Source organism: Acomys minous (genome assembly GCF_964271855.1).
Source record: "Acomys minous genome assembly, chromosome: 3".
Lineage (NCBI taxonomy): Eukaryota > Metazoa > Chordata > Mammalia > Rodentia > Muridae > Acomys > Acomys minous.
This window is the reverse complement of record NC_140485.1, coordinates 138,144,050-138,157,459: the sequence shown is the minus strand read 5'-3', so window position 1 is coordinate 138,157,459 and position 13,410 is coordinate 138,144,050. Positions and strand designations below refer to the sequence as shown.

The following is a 13,410-nucleotide window of genomic DNA, read 5'->3' as shown; positions in this document are numbered from 1 at the left end:
TACTGCATTTAGAAAAAAATTGAGTTGCTTTTTCCCTTTCTGAGTTGTTGAAACAATAAAAAAGAGATTCAGCTGGGTGGTGATGGCGCACACCTTTAATCCCAGCACTCAGGAGGCAGAGGTAGGTGGATCTCTGTGAGTTTGAGGCCAGCCTGGTCTACAAAACGAGTTCAGGACAGTCAAGGCTACACAGAGAAACCCTGTCTCGAAAAACAAACAAAACAAAACAAACAAAACAAAACAAAACAAAAAAACCCAAGAAAATATAGAGAACTGAATAGTTCCATTTTCTATTAAAAATTGCTATTTTTGGTAAGTGACGCTGTTTAGTGGATATCACCTAGTGCTCTTTATTTATGGCCTCATTTTCCCATGGGAAACATCGGTTTTTTCATTTGAAATCTGTAGCTTGAGGCTATGGATGTAGTTCAATGGTAGGGCCTTGTCTGTCCTGTGCAAAGCCCTGGGTGCCACCTCAGTACCGAGAACCAATCAACAGACCCCATAGCTTGGTTACTGACTGAGAACTGCTTAATTGTGCCTCTGGGTTTTTCTATAGGCAGAGATGCAAAAACATTTATTATTGTCTTTAAAAACCAACCGTGTATTGTATGAAGTGCTCAAGATGGACAAATTAAGGCCTGCCTGACGATGTCAGCCATGGGGACTAGGCCACAGGGCATTCTGGGAAGCCATTCAGCCCCATGAGGTGCACATCTCAGGAGGACTGGACCCTGGGCCAGGTGGTACCTTTCTCAGTAGAGGCAAATGGATTTCTGAGTGAAGTAAGAAGTTATCTTCAGAACATTAGTTTTCAGAGAGATCTATTTTCACTTTTTCTGTAGTTTAAAGAGTTTATAGCCACCCAGAGGCCTCTGTGTTCTTCTCTAAAGGTAGGACCTCTCCACGACAAGGTGACACAGGGGTTCTGGTTTTGTTCCTGTGTGGAGTTTGGTGTGGAGTTGTGCGCTGTGGAAACACCACAGCGGCCCTTGGCGAACGATTTGCCTTTTCACATTTTGCTTCACCATCTTCCTAATTATCTTTAACGACAATGCAGTGCTTTATCAGCTGGACTTGCCATGTGTAGTTCTATTACTCAACAATTCATTTGCATTTTGTTGTTATTACCAACAAGGCTGTGGTCAGCAACCCCATGCATGCAGAATACTTCTTACTGGAGTGTTTTTTAAAGGTTTATTTTATTTTTAATTACATGTGTCTACGTATGTTTGTTCACATGAGTGCAGGGGCCCGTGAAGACAGAAGACATTTTTGGAGTAGTTTCAGGTGGCCATAAGTCACCTGATGGGTGGGACTTGGGCTGGGGTCATCATCTGCAAGAGCAGTAAGCACTTAACCAGGAGCCATCTCACCAGCCCCTGGACTGATTATTAATTTTTTAAAGTTCTGAGTTTTTTCTTAAACGTATTTGTAATTTGGCCCAAGTTTAATTTTTAATCTGCCCCTCAAGTAAATTTTCCTTTTTTTTTTAATGGAAAAATGGAGTGACTTAGAAGTTTCAATATTGAAGACTGAAGTTTAAAAAACAAACAAACTTAAATTCAAAGCACTTTGTGGCTCTGGGTGTGGGAGCTAGTCAGGTGCTGGGAATGGCAGTGCTGATCTCGTCCTTGTGGCTCTGTGTGTGTGTTTCTGCTTGTGCATGGAAGGTCTCAGGAGATGAGTGGCAGCTGTGTGGGACAGTGACGGGACTGAGCAACCGAGAGTCACACGGTTCCACTTACTTTGTTTATAAGGCAGTGAGCTCTTTTAAACAGACCTCTCAGGACAGTGGGACTTTGATGGATGGACTCTTGAAAACAAATCATTAGATCAGAGTTTATCTTGAACTAACAAAGATGTGCAGAGACCGCCGACTTTATAAAACGTTGACCCCCACTAAGCTTTCAGATAAAAAATAATTCAATGTTGACATTTCTATGAGGCTCTATTTTTGCTATCGCTTTATGTTGGTGAGAATGAGGAATCACACTGTGTCCTTTAGGTTAAATCTCTCCCTGATGCTTAGACTTTTAAGATACCAAGAGAATTTACAAACTAAAATCATCCAGGAAGATGAGGCTTAGATGATTTGACTCTGTCCTTAAGTAGAGAAAGTAAATGACATTTCTTCCAAAAGAAATACGTGAAATGCATATTGTTTATTTTGAAAAGGCTCTGTGTGTGTGTGCGTGCGCGCACGCACGCGCATGTGTGTGTATGTGTAAGTGTATGACTGGATCAGCAGTGTTTGTGTGTTCCAGTCATGGTTGAACTTGACAGACATTAGTATGACTAACATTGGAGGGAAACAAGGAAGTAAAATAAGTGTTTCCTTTGAGGTAGTATCTGCTGCTTGATCTGTTGTGTATAAATTAAATCTGGGAGTTCAGAAGTTGCCTTATTGCATCTGAAATTCTTAGTCTCACGTGAGATCTGAATTTCTGCTGAGCACCTTTATAAAAAGTATATAGTCAGGACTGGTGTGTGCTGTGAGTAGGGACATATCTAAAGCTGGGTATAAACACTGGCACTTTTTCCTGCTGTAATTTCAGTTAAAGTACTTTTAGGAAAGCTGTTATTTTTTGAAATAAACCACAGCAAAGTGTTACCCTACTGATCCCAGTGAGCTAACATCTGTCTTCTGAACATCATGTCTGATACCTGCTGGAAAGTCTGTAAGGTCCTGGGTGGTTTTCATTTAATTAGCAATCAAAGAAGCATTTATTTTCCTATTGTCAGTGCAAACTGTTTTTTATTGTTAATAAAAAGAAATCTGCCAACTGTCAAGAGGTGTGTATGATGCATATGCGTTGGAGCATTAATGATACTATCATGCTGTCGTCTCTGTTGCTTTCTGTAAGAGAACTAATAAATAATAGGTGGTTGAAATTTAAATTTTACTCTTAAAACCCAGAAGTCCTGTAAAGTCTCTAATAACAGATTTAATTATATAATATGTAGTAAACAGTATTAGGGATATAGAGTAAATTGTGTTTATCCTGCTCTTAAAACCCTCAATGCTTTGGCACCAGATTCTCCAGGGTAACTAGTTCCATGTTCTGTAGCTGTTGACCGTCTCCCAGGAGTGAGGCAGATCCACAGGGGAAGGCTTGGTTACACAAGACAGCTAGCGCTGCAGATGCTCCGCAGTCCCAGGTTGTGTGGCATTTTTAGAGCAACTGTCTGTAAACTGGGCGTCATGGTCAGTTTGGAGTGACTTGATGGGATTATGACATGCCTAGAACATTAAAGAGATAGACTTTTCTGTGAGGACATTTTCAGAAAACGTTAACTGAGGGGTAAGAGCTGCCTTCAGTGTAGGTATGCCCAGTGGGCATTCCCTCCTCTCTGCTTCCTACTCGGTGGAGATGAGGTGAGGAAATCAGCCACGAGCTGCTGTCACCATGCGGCCGCCTGTTCTAGTCCTTCCCTGTGCGGCGGACCATCCTTTCAGCCGTGAATCAAACCCCTCTCGGTTGCTTCTAGTCAAGTGTTTGATCCCACTGGTGAGAAAAGTAACATATATTGGTGTTGCCAATTTGACTGCCTCCTGGGGATGATTACCACACTAGACTGACTCACAGAGCTTAGAAATACTTCCATTTACCCACTATAAAGGGTACAGATGAATGGCCAGCTGGAGATGCACAAGTGAGGTGCTGAGCTCCCCCACGTATTTTCCTCCAGGCACTTCCCCAGGCTTACCTGTCTCGAAGCACACCTAAACTGCTTTTTGGAGACTTCATTAATAGGCATGACGCTAATCCCCTATTGGTCACTGGTCATCGCTTCCCCCTTCTATCTTTCTTTTTCCTTCCCTGGAAGAATAGCAGGTGGGGTTCAAAGTCCCAGCGCTACCCTTGCCTTGGTTTTTGGTATTCAGCCCCTAGCCCATAGCTGGTTAGTGTCACTAGCCTTCAGGGGTACTGTTTATGACTCTCACTTTGACACTCCCCACAGTCTGACAGTTGTTTATCAGAAAAGACAGTCCACATACTCATGCTCTGAAGCTTAGGAATAAGACAGGGATTTTCAGAGCCAAGACACAAAGCCAAGGATGAAGAACAAATATTTACTTTTTACATATAAATCAAGCATCACAAAATGTTTTATATATGAGTTATAAAGTTCTCATAACATCTTAAAACAGGAACCAAACAGAATACTGACTTGACTCTCGAAAAAAAATATTTTCTCTTTTTGAGAAAGGCTCTTACTATGTAGCTCTGGTTAGCTTGTAACTCACTGTAGACCAGACTGGCCTTGAATTCACAGATCTGCTTGCCTCTGACTCTGCTGTGCTATGATTAAAAGCAGGAACCATCACATCTGGCAAAACAAACAACAAAAATTATTTATCACACACTTTTTTTTTTTTTGAGACAGTGTCTCTCTGTGTAGCCTTGACTGTTCTGGACTCACTTTGTAGACCAGGCTGGCCTCGAATTCACAGTGATCCGCCTGCCTCTGCCTCCCCAGTGTTAGGATTAAAGGCATGCGCCACCATGCCCAGCATCACACACTTTTTTTCGAGACAGGGTCTCTCTGTGTTAACCTTGGCTGTCCTGGACTCACTTTGTAGACCAGGCTGGCCTCGAACTCACAGCGATCCACCTCCCTCCGCCTCCCGAGTGCTGGGATTAAAGGTGTACGCCACCACGCCTGGCTTATCACACACATTTTACATGGTGTTTTCTCATTGGGAAATAGGAGCTTGCTTGGTACCAGTTTCTCTAGACAACAAACTGCTAATGGAAAACAAGCACTAGTCTATCCTGCTGTAGCACCAATGGAACGCAGCAGTTACCAACATGGCAAGATAGTCCAAGAGGTGCAATAGTGGCACTTACATCCTGGGGTAACCAACAAACAGTCACAGCTTTCATGCCTGGTGCTGTAAAATTAGCCAGCTCTGCCTGGTGAGGCCATGGAGGTTAGACAAAAACCCACTACTCAGTTCCCTAACACAGGGTATCTCACTGTGTTCTAAGTACTTACCCTCGTCTCTGTAGATAAGCGCAGCTCTCAGCCCTCATCAAAGAAGCTGCTCCTTGCAGCAGACAGAAATCCATAACCAATCAAAATGTGGAGATCAAGTTACCATGGCTTACGTGCTCAAGGAAGAGGGAATGGAAAAACTGTAAAGCCAGAGGATCAAGGCATCTGCTATGACCTAGACTAGTGTGTGTGTGTGAGTGTGTGTGTGAGTGTGTATGTGTGTGTGTGTGTGTGTGTGTGTGTGTGTGGTGTTAGAAAGAACATTGCACTGGTTACTGGGGTTCTTGGGGTCTGGTCTTGGTGCTTTTTTTTTTTTTAAGTTTTTTGAGACAGGGTTTCTCTGTGTAGCCTTGGCTGTCCTGGACTCGCTTTGTAGACCAGGCTGGCCTCAAACTCATAGCAACTCACCTGCCTCTGGGATTAAAGGCGTGCGCCACCATGCCCATGGAGGCAGTTATTTCTTAACCAGATATTTTCCAAATAAAAGACTCAAGAGATCTGTTAGATTTATAATATGCCGTAAAACACTAGAGCTGGGTAGATATCTTGTTTGCTTCTCACCCAAAATTTCATAAATACTTGCACATGTTTCATCTGGGCTGCTTCTGCCCCCTGAGGCCAGTCCTTAGAACAAGCAACTCTTGGCCATGTGCTTCTGGTTACCCCATGATGACCTGCTCCTTTCTTCCTCCTCCTGTCTCCTTGTGGTCTTTTTCTGACCCCAAAGCCCAGTGACCTTAGCTCTGCCTCCCTTTCTTCTGCCCAGCCCAGACAGTAGGCAACCTCATCATCCAATCAGGGAAATTTTGGGAGGCAAGGTTCACACATTTTGGATATGTGAGAATTTGCTCATAGGACAGTAAGGATCTTGGGGGCAAGCAATTAACATTTGACTACATGGTAGCTCCAGATGTTCCCCAACAGGTCAGATCTGCATGTTGGGGTTGGTCTGGTCTGCTCAAATGAGCAGACTCATGTACCTCAGATAGTTTTTACCTTGCCTAAGAGCTTATTCCTGTTTGACCAATAAAAAGCCAACACACCTGGGTGGGGCAAATGGGATAGGCGTGGCTAAGGTTCAACGGCTTTTGGAAAAGAGACTGGAAGAGGAGGAGAAACTGGAAGAGAAGGCCAGGAAGGAGGAGGAGGAGGAGGCCATGCCACGCGTTAGGTGGAGGAGAAGCACATGGCCCCTCGTGGGTGGAGATTTGGCCCAGATGATGATAATTAGCAAGTATTTGAGATTATGGATGGGAGGTAGCTTGATAGAAATTGTTAGAAGCAGATGGCATAGGATTGGGGCAGGGTATAGGATACCCGCCCCACTATGGGATGTAGTTTAGGGCACTAATAGCTGCCCTACCCCAGGTTAACAAAAGCTATTTTAAAATATAGCATATGTCTTTGTATTGATTGATTGTTAGTGGGTTAGAAAATACCACCATAGTAATAATTATAGGGCTAATAACAAACATTAGGCCCTATTTATAAATTAACCGCAATATCTGCACCCGATTTTTCCTGAGACAGTCTCTCAGTGAATCAGGAGTTCATCCATTTGGCCAGCCATTGAGCTCCAGGGATCTGCCGTCTCTACCTCTGAGCTGTGGAGTTGCAGTCATTTCATGTATATGTGTAAATCCTATGTATCTTTGTGTATATTTGTATCTTCCTCTCTTTTTTACTTTGGTGTGTGTGGTGTGTCTCTCTGTGGTGCGTATGTATAGGTTAAAGGACACCTTGGTCTTTTCTGTCTACCATGTAGGTCCCGGGGATCGAACTTGGGTTGTCAGGCTTGTTCACAGATGTCTTTACCCATGGAGCCATCTTGCTGACCCTTTGATAGTTTATTTATTTCTAGCACTTAATAATAGTCTATTGTCCAGATCTTTGTACCAGTTTATTATCTACTATTTGTTAAAACTATTTTGTTTTCTTCCAATTGGCTGCAGTAGCAGCCATCTGAATTAAAAAACAATATTTAGACAGAGTTAAAATATGATTGACGGGCAACTTTATAAATAGAATTATTAGAACTTAAAAGAAACCCTCCGTGGTTAAATATCCACCCAATTCTCAGGGGCAGTGGACCAGTGCTTAGAGCTGCTGTGTGGAGTCAGTGAGCTAGCGCTAGAGCCAGCTTCCTCCACCCCAGCACGGGGCGCCATCTGCTCAGTGGAAGGGGGTAGAGCGTTCTGTTTCTTAGTTTCCTTCCTTCCAGGGTCCTCGAGAAGTGTTCTTTTGTCGTGGTTTTGCTGAGGAGTGGGGAATTCTTTTACTTTCTCACGTCTTCTAAGTGCATCCTCCTCTTGTTTTACTTTGCTGCCAAAGAATATGCCCTGGGGCTCATCCGAGAATCTAAGAGCCCTCTCTGCCTTGAGTCGCAGAGTTGACTCTTGGGTAAGTACCTGCTTCGCTTGGTTGGTGTCCTGAGGTTGGTGTCCATAAGAAACCTCACTCCTTTTCTTTAGACAGGGTCTCATATAGTCCAGGAAGGTTTTAAACACCAGATCCTCCTACCTCCAGCTCCCAAGGGCAGGATTACAGGGGTGTCTTTTTTTACCTTTGACCTAAATAATCCCTGCAACATGACCAGCAGGGGGCAGGCTTTCTACATTTTCTGTGCTGTAGCCGTGGACCAGGGTTTATTTAGAAACCCTGTGTGCTCTCCTGTGTTATTGGAAGAGGCCCTGCGAAAACACACGTTCCCTGAGACTTCTTAGGTTTTCTTTTTCCTCATTAAACACTGATCATCAAAAGTTTATTAGATCATTAAATTATTTTGCTTTGAAACACTTACATTTACATAAAAGCTACAATTACGGTACAGGACCCTTAGTTTCCCCATTTGGGACTAAGTTGCTGAGGTGATGTCACCAAATACTTTATGTATTTTTAGCAAGCAAGGACGTTTCCCTTTGGAGTTACCACACAGACCCTAAAATTGGTATTTTAATGTTGATGGTACTACATGAAATCCTTAGGCACCTCTCCTTTTTTCTGTCACATATCTGCTTTTATTGTAAACAGCAGGTAAGATACTTATAGCAATGGTAAAAAATTAATTTACCAAAGCAAGGACTTGGTTAACTGCCTGGTGGGTGCTCTTGGGGACTCATACATAGATGCCGACCCAGAGTAGGGGGAACAGGACTGCAAAGTCCATGAAGAGAGAGGTCACCAAGGGGATGAGGAGCTCTTTGTAGATAGCACGTTTACTGACCATTGCATAGTGAAATTATATGCATCACACTGGATTTGGCAGGTGTTTGTCTGCAGCATGTCTCCTTAATGTGCCATTGGTGAGTGGGTCCCCCTCCCCCCAGCTTTCTCACGGCATCTGCTTCCCTCTGCCGTTAATATCAAGGTTCCATTCTCTGTATCTAAGTAAATCAACTTAAAGGAGAAAGACTAATTTTGCCTTACAGTTTCAGAGGCTTCCGGCTGTGGTCTCTTGGTGAAATGTGGTGAAGGGGTGTGGGGGGCCAAGCTACTGAGCAAGGACCTCACAGAGTCTCTGTTCAGAGGACCACAGGCAGTCGTGCCCCTGGGCCCAAAGCTGACTATTTAGAACATGTGCTTTGGGCAGTGGGATGTGGTCCACAGAGTGTGCAGTTGTCTGAACTGTTCTGCCTGTCCATTGTAAAGTCAGGGGTGATTTCAGAGGGACGGGAGTCTCAAAAAAGAAAACTCACTGTGTGAGTCTAAGAACTGGTGATACCCAGTTAACCTTTTTAACCTTGTTTTTTATTATATCTAATAGGAACATATAAAATTATAGGCCTATAAGAGCATTTATGTCATGTAACTGTAAGATGAAATTGATATATTATGCAGCAAAAACAAAAATTATGAAATGACATAAACAAATGAGGTGTGTCAGTGAAACTAACTTCCGCCCAGCGAGCTGTCATCAACCCTTCTCTTCACCCCTTTCTCCTGGTTTTCCTCACAGGTAGCCAGGCTCCTCTCTTCCGGGTAGTGTGTTTTCCTCACACTTCCCTGTCCTCACAGTCCTGCGGGGCACGGTGATCTGAAGGCAATCGTTCCCTACCGAATTCTTGAGAATAGTTTCTTACAGTAAGTTCACTTGTGCTGAGCCTACCAAACCATGACGTATTGCCGGATGGTCAGGTGACCAGTAAGCACAACCACAAATGACAGCATCCTGCCAAATAAGGAAGCCAGTAAAAAACTCAAGCAGGAACTTGAAGGCAGACCCTCTTGTTGTTCCATGAAGCGTTACCTCTAATTGAGGAATTTACTCACAGCCGGGGAGGTACAACAGGAACCACAGAGGATGCTGCTTGCTAGCTGGCTCATGACGTCAGGCTTATACATAGCTGGCTTTCTTATGTAACCCAGGACTACCTGCCCAGGGAATGGTGGGCTGAGTGTTTCCACATCAGTTAACATCAAGACAATTCTCTCAGACATGCCCACAGGCCAATCTGATTGCCAATCTGGCAATCCTTCGATTGGGACTGCCTTCTTTGTGTTGAGTTGACAGTTAACAATAGCTAGAGCAATTACTATCGAAGTGAAAGCAGTGAAAAATTAATAGCTAAGGTAGAAAACTTGGCTCTGTCTATAAACAGGCTAGAGCAGTGTCATTTAAAACTACTCTCCTTGTAGGGCATCCTCGTTTGGTTCCCAGCATCTACAGGGCAAAGCATAACACCCCGTAACTTCAGTTTCAGGGTATCTAGTACTCCCTCTGGCCTCTGCTGGCGCCAGGCACACAGATGGTACACAGACATACATGCAGGCAGAACACTCATGCACATAAAAAATGACGCTAAATATTACATATTGCCTGTTGATTCAGACTTAAATAGTCAATTTGGTAATTTTCTTTATGTATGCAGTTATACAAGGTATGAGAGAGGGGAGAGATAGAGATAGAAGAGTCAATTAAAAATAATTGTGTGTTTAGCTTAGCTGGCTTTCTATTTGGTGGAAGACTCTCTCTCTTAGAGGGCTTCTAGGAGAAGGAGGCAGGAAAGTCAGCCCCTGGCTCTTTTCAGGACTTTCAACATTTATTTGGAAGTTCTGAGAGGAAAGTTTCTGTCGACCTAGTAAATAAATTCAAGGATTTGCGAGTGCATGTCTTGGGAAGATGCCAAGGACTTTAACATTTTGTCCGGAGATGGTATTTACCATATTGTTATAGTTTAGACTATTCATTGGCTAGCTAATCTGAAATTTGCTGGTGTTTATTTAGATTGTGACAAACAGGCTAACAATGTGGTTTTAGAGTTTCACTATAGTCGCAAGGCTGACTTCAGCTAAAATGGCAGTTACTTCTTCACTTGACATTATACAAACATGAGTGTTTTGTGAATTCCTCAAAAAATCCAGTATGAATTTACTACACCAGGGAATGCATATGCCGTAAATTTGAGGTTTGTTCTCTAACATCCGTGAACATTTGTGACAAACTTTGGCTTCAAAATTAGATAACGAACTGACGGGGAATTCATATCTTGAAGACATTCAGGACCCGCAGCACCTAGATGATCATTAGAAAGAAGGGGACTTGGGACTTTAGATCAGTTCCCTGTCCCCCAACCCCGACCCCCAGACAGGGTTTCTCTGTATAAAATTTTGACTGTCCTGGACTCACTTTGTAGACCAAGCTGGCCTCGATCCACTGCCTCTGCCTTCCTGAATGCTGAGATTAAAGGCGTGTGTCACCGGAGCCTGGCCAGTTTCCTATTTTGTTTTCTAGTTCTGTTGGGCAGGGTGGTTTTTTTTTTTAAAGATTTATTTATTTATTATTATGTATACAGTATTCTGCCTGCATGTACACCTGCAGGCCTGAAGAAGACATCAGATCACATTAGAGATGGTTGTGAGCCACCATGTGGTTGCTGGGAATTGAACTCAGGACCTTTGGAAGAGCAGGCGGCACTCTTAACCACTGAGCCATCTCTCCAGCCTGGGCAGGGTGGTTTACAAGTAAATTGTCAGCTCTTCATTAGCAAAGTTAAACTGTACTTTTAATTTTTTTTTTTTTTGAGACAGGGTTTCTCTGTGTAGCCTTGGCTATCCTGGACTCGCTTTGTAGACCAGATTGGCCTCAAACTCACAGCTATGCGCCTGCCTCTGCCTCCCAAGTGCTGGGATTAAAGGCATGTGCCACAACGCCCAGCAAATGGTACTTTTAAAATTGAATCCTGACACCAATAAAGAACAGGACCATATTATAATTCAGTTACAGGATGAAAACCTGAATGGGGAAATTTGGTTTCATATTCTCTACCCATGACCTCCTGGTGATAGCCGCAGCTTGTGGCAAAATGTTGAATTAAGGGCAGGCTGGCTCCAGCAGTCAGAAAGCTGGTGTAGAGGCCTCGAGAGCCCTTCAGTCACTGGAGAGTGGCAATCTAGGTCCCCCAGTGCAAGAAGTACCTTGTGCAAGTTAGAGCAAGCGTGGATCACCTGTGTGTGGCTGCCCTGGAGTGTAACTACGTGCTTTCAGTTGACTGTTTAAAAAAAAAAAAGCAATTTTAGCTGCCCCAGCTGTGCAGCCGGCCTTGCTGTAGGTAACGCCTCTGGTGTGTGGGGCTTGGTAAAAACTGCTGCCTAAGAGACTTTTCAGTGACTTGAAGGTAACTTCTACTGAAATCACAGGGCTTTTCACTTGGACCCAGTGACCGTTTGATGTCACGAGGCCACAAACTTCCACCTCAGATTGGCTTCTGAACTGCCATCCTGTGAAGAACCGTGAAGACCAGCTACAATGATGAAATCACTGGTTATCCACTGCCAATCTCTCTCCTCCTCCATCCCATGATACCCTGGAACCTTATCCTGGCAACTTGAGACTCAGTTGCCTGTCTCCACGATCCTTGGCTACTTTCTGTCAACTTTATTATGCAAACCTCTCTATTTCAGTGATGGTTAAACCACACGGTGGGCAAAACAGGTCTGATTTGGGAATGTGCAAGGTGGGTGGTATGTGGGGAGACAGCAGCTGACCCTGGGTTTTGCGCTGTGCAAATGCTCAGTGGACTTAAAGTCACCACCAGCTGACACGACGTGACATGTTGTTGGTCTCCTGGGAATCAGCTATATTACCCTTTGTTGAAGCCCTCTTGTCTGTCTTCTGGAATCATCTAATCCTGAAAGCCACAGAGCAAAACCCAAGACAGAAAAAGAGCTACAGAAAAATGGGAAACTTGGAACCAGTGGCATATGCCTGCAGTCCTAGCTATTTTGAAGGCTGAGGCAGGGAGTTGCTTGGGCCCAGGACAGCTTGGGCAATATCGTGAGACCCTCACCACCACCACCACACCACCACCACCACACCATCACCACCGCCACCATCACCACCACCACACCACCACCACCACGACACCACCACCACCGAACCAAAGTAAACAATGAGAGGCAGAAAACTTGCCAATTTGCTTTATCTCCCTCTATTCCTTCTCTCTAGCCCCTCCTCTCTCTTTTTCTTTTCATCCTTCCCTCCATCCATGACCCCTATAACTCCCACTTTGAGATAAACACTTCTTCAGGCTACTCTTGAATTCTCTATTTGCCAAGGATGACCTTGAACTCCTGATCCTCCTGTCTCTACTTCCCAACTGCTGGGATTACAAGTGTCCATTACCATGCCCAGTTTATTTATTTATTTATTTTCCCATAAGCATTGACTTTGCCTATGGAAATGAATTAAGCATAAATATTTTTACACTTATACTTCTATTATTACAAAATTAGTCACTACCAACTGCCCTAACAAGAATACCTTAAGCATCCTGCTAAGATGACAGATCCAGATGAAAAGTTGTAATTCTGTGTTGTAAATCACAGTATCATGAATGCATGGAGGGCCTTCTCTTTGCCACAGATGCTGCCTGGGCGGGGTGGCTCTGGGCCACGGCATAGTGTGGGTAGGTTAGAGCTATAACCTCACTCTCTGCACGGTCATCAGCCTTGCTCTGTCTAGCACAAACATCTAAGCCACTGCACTGGGCCAGCCTCATAGGGGAGGACGAGGTCACTTCTCACTGTCATAAGATAGGTGAGTGCCGTGGCCTTCTCTGAAGGACATGTGCTGAATGCCACACAGTGACCAATCTGTCTTTTGATGTCTTCAACAAACAAAACATCGGCCATCTACTTTCTTGTAGGAAGGCTGTTTGGTCCTGCTGGCCGAGATGAAACTATCTCTTGTATATTTTTTTTTATCCAATTAGACCTTTAGCATCTTGTGCTAGGTTCAGGATGTTCCTTACTGTGTGACAGAGTGGGGACATCACAATGCCCCGCTCCCACAGTCATTTTCAATGAGCTATTGCCCTCCTGGTGGTCTTAGTGGAGCTGACATGTACTGCTCAGCCTGGCTCAGGCCCAAGGCCTATGTTGTAGCCTACCATGCTTTCTGCTAGAGCT

The 13,410-nt window shown here is 44.0% G+C and overlaps 1 long non-coding RNA gene across 2 annotated transcripts in view; it reads right to left on the bottom strand.

The window, feature by feature from the left end:
* The window catches only part of LOC311594610, a 130,518-nt gene that overhangs the window by 75,333 nt on the left and 41,775 nt on the right, over window positions 1-13,410 (bottom strand). The window contains exon 1 of one of the 2 annotated variants that reach the window (XR_014778144.1): window positions 10,817-10,987. The exons of the other annotated variant lie outside the window; for it this stretch is intronic. This is a non-coding gene — a long non-coding RNA (uncharacterized lncRNA). Of the gene's footprint in view, window positions 1-10,816; window positions 10,988-13,410 lie in introns of those variants that run through there. 2 annotated transcript variants of the gene reach the window in all.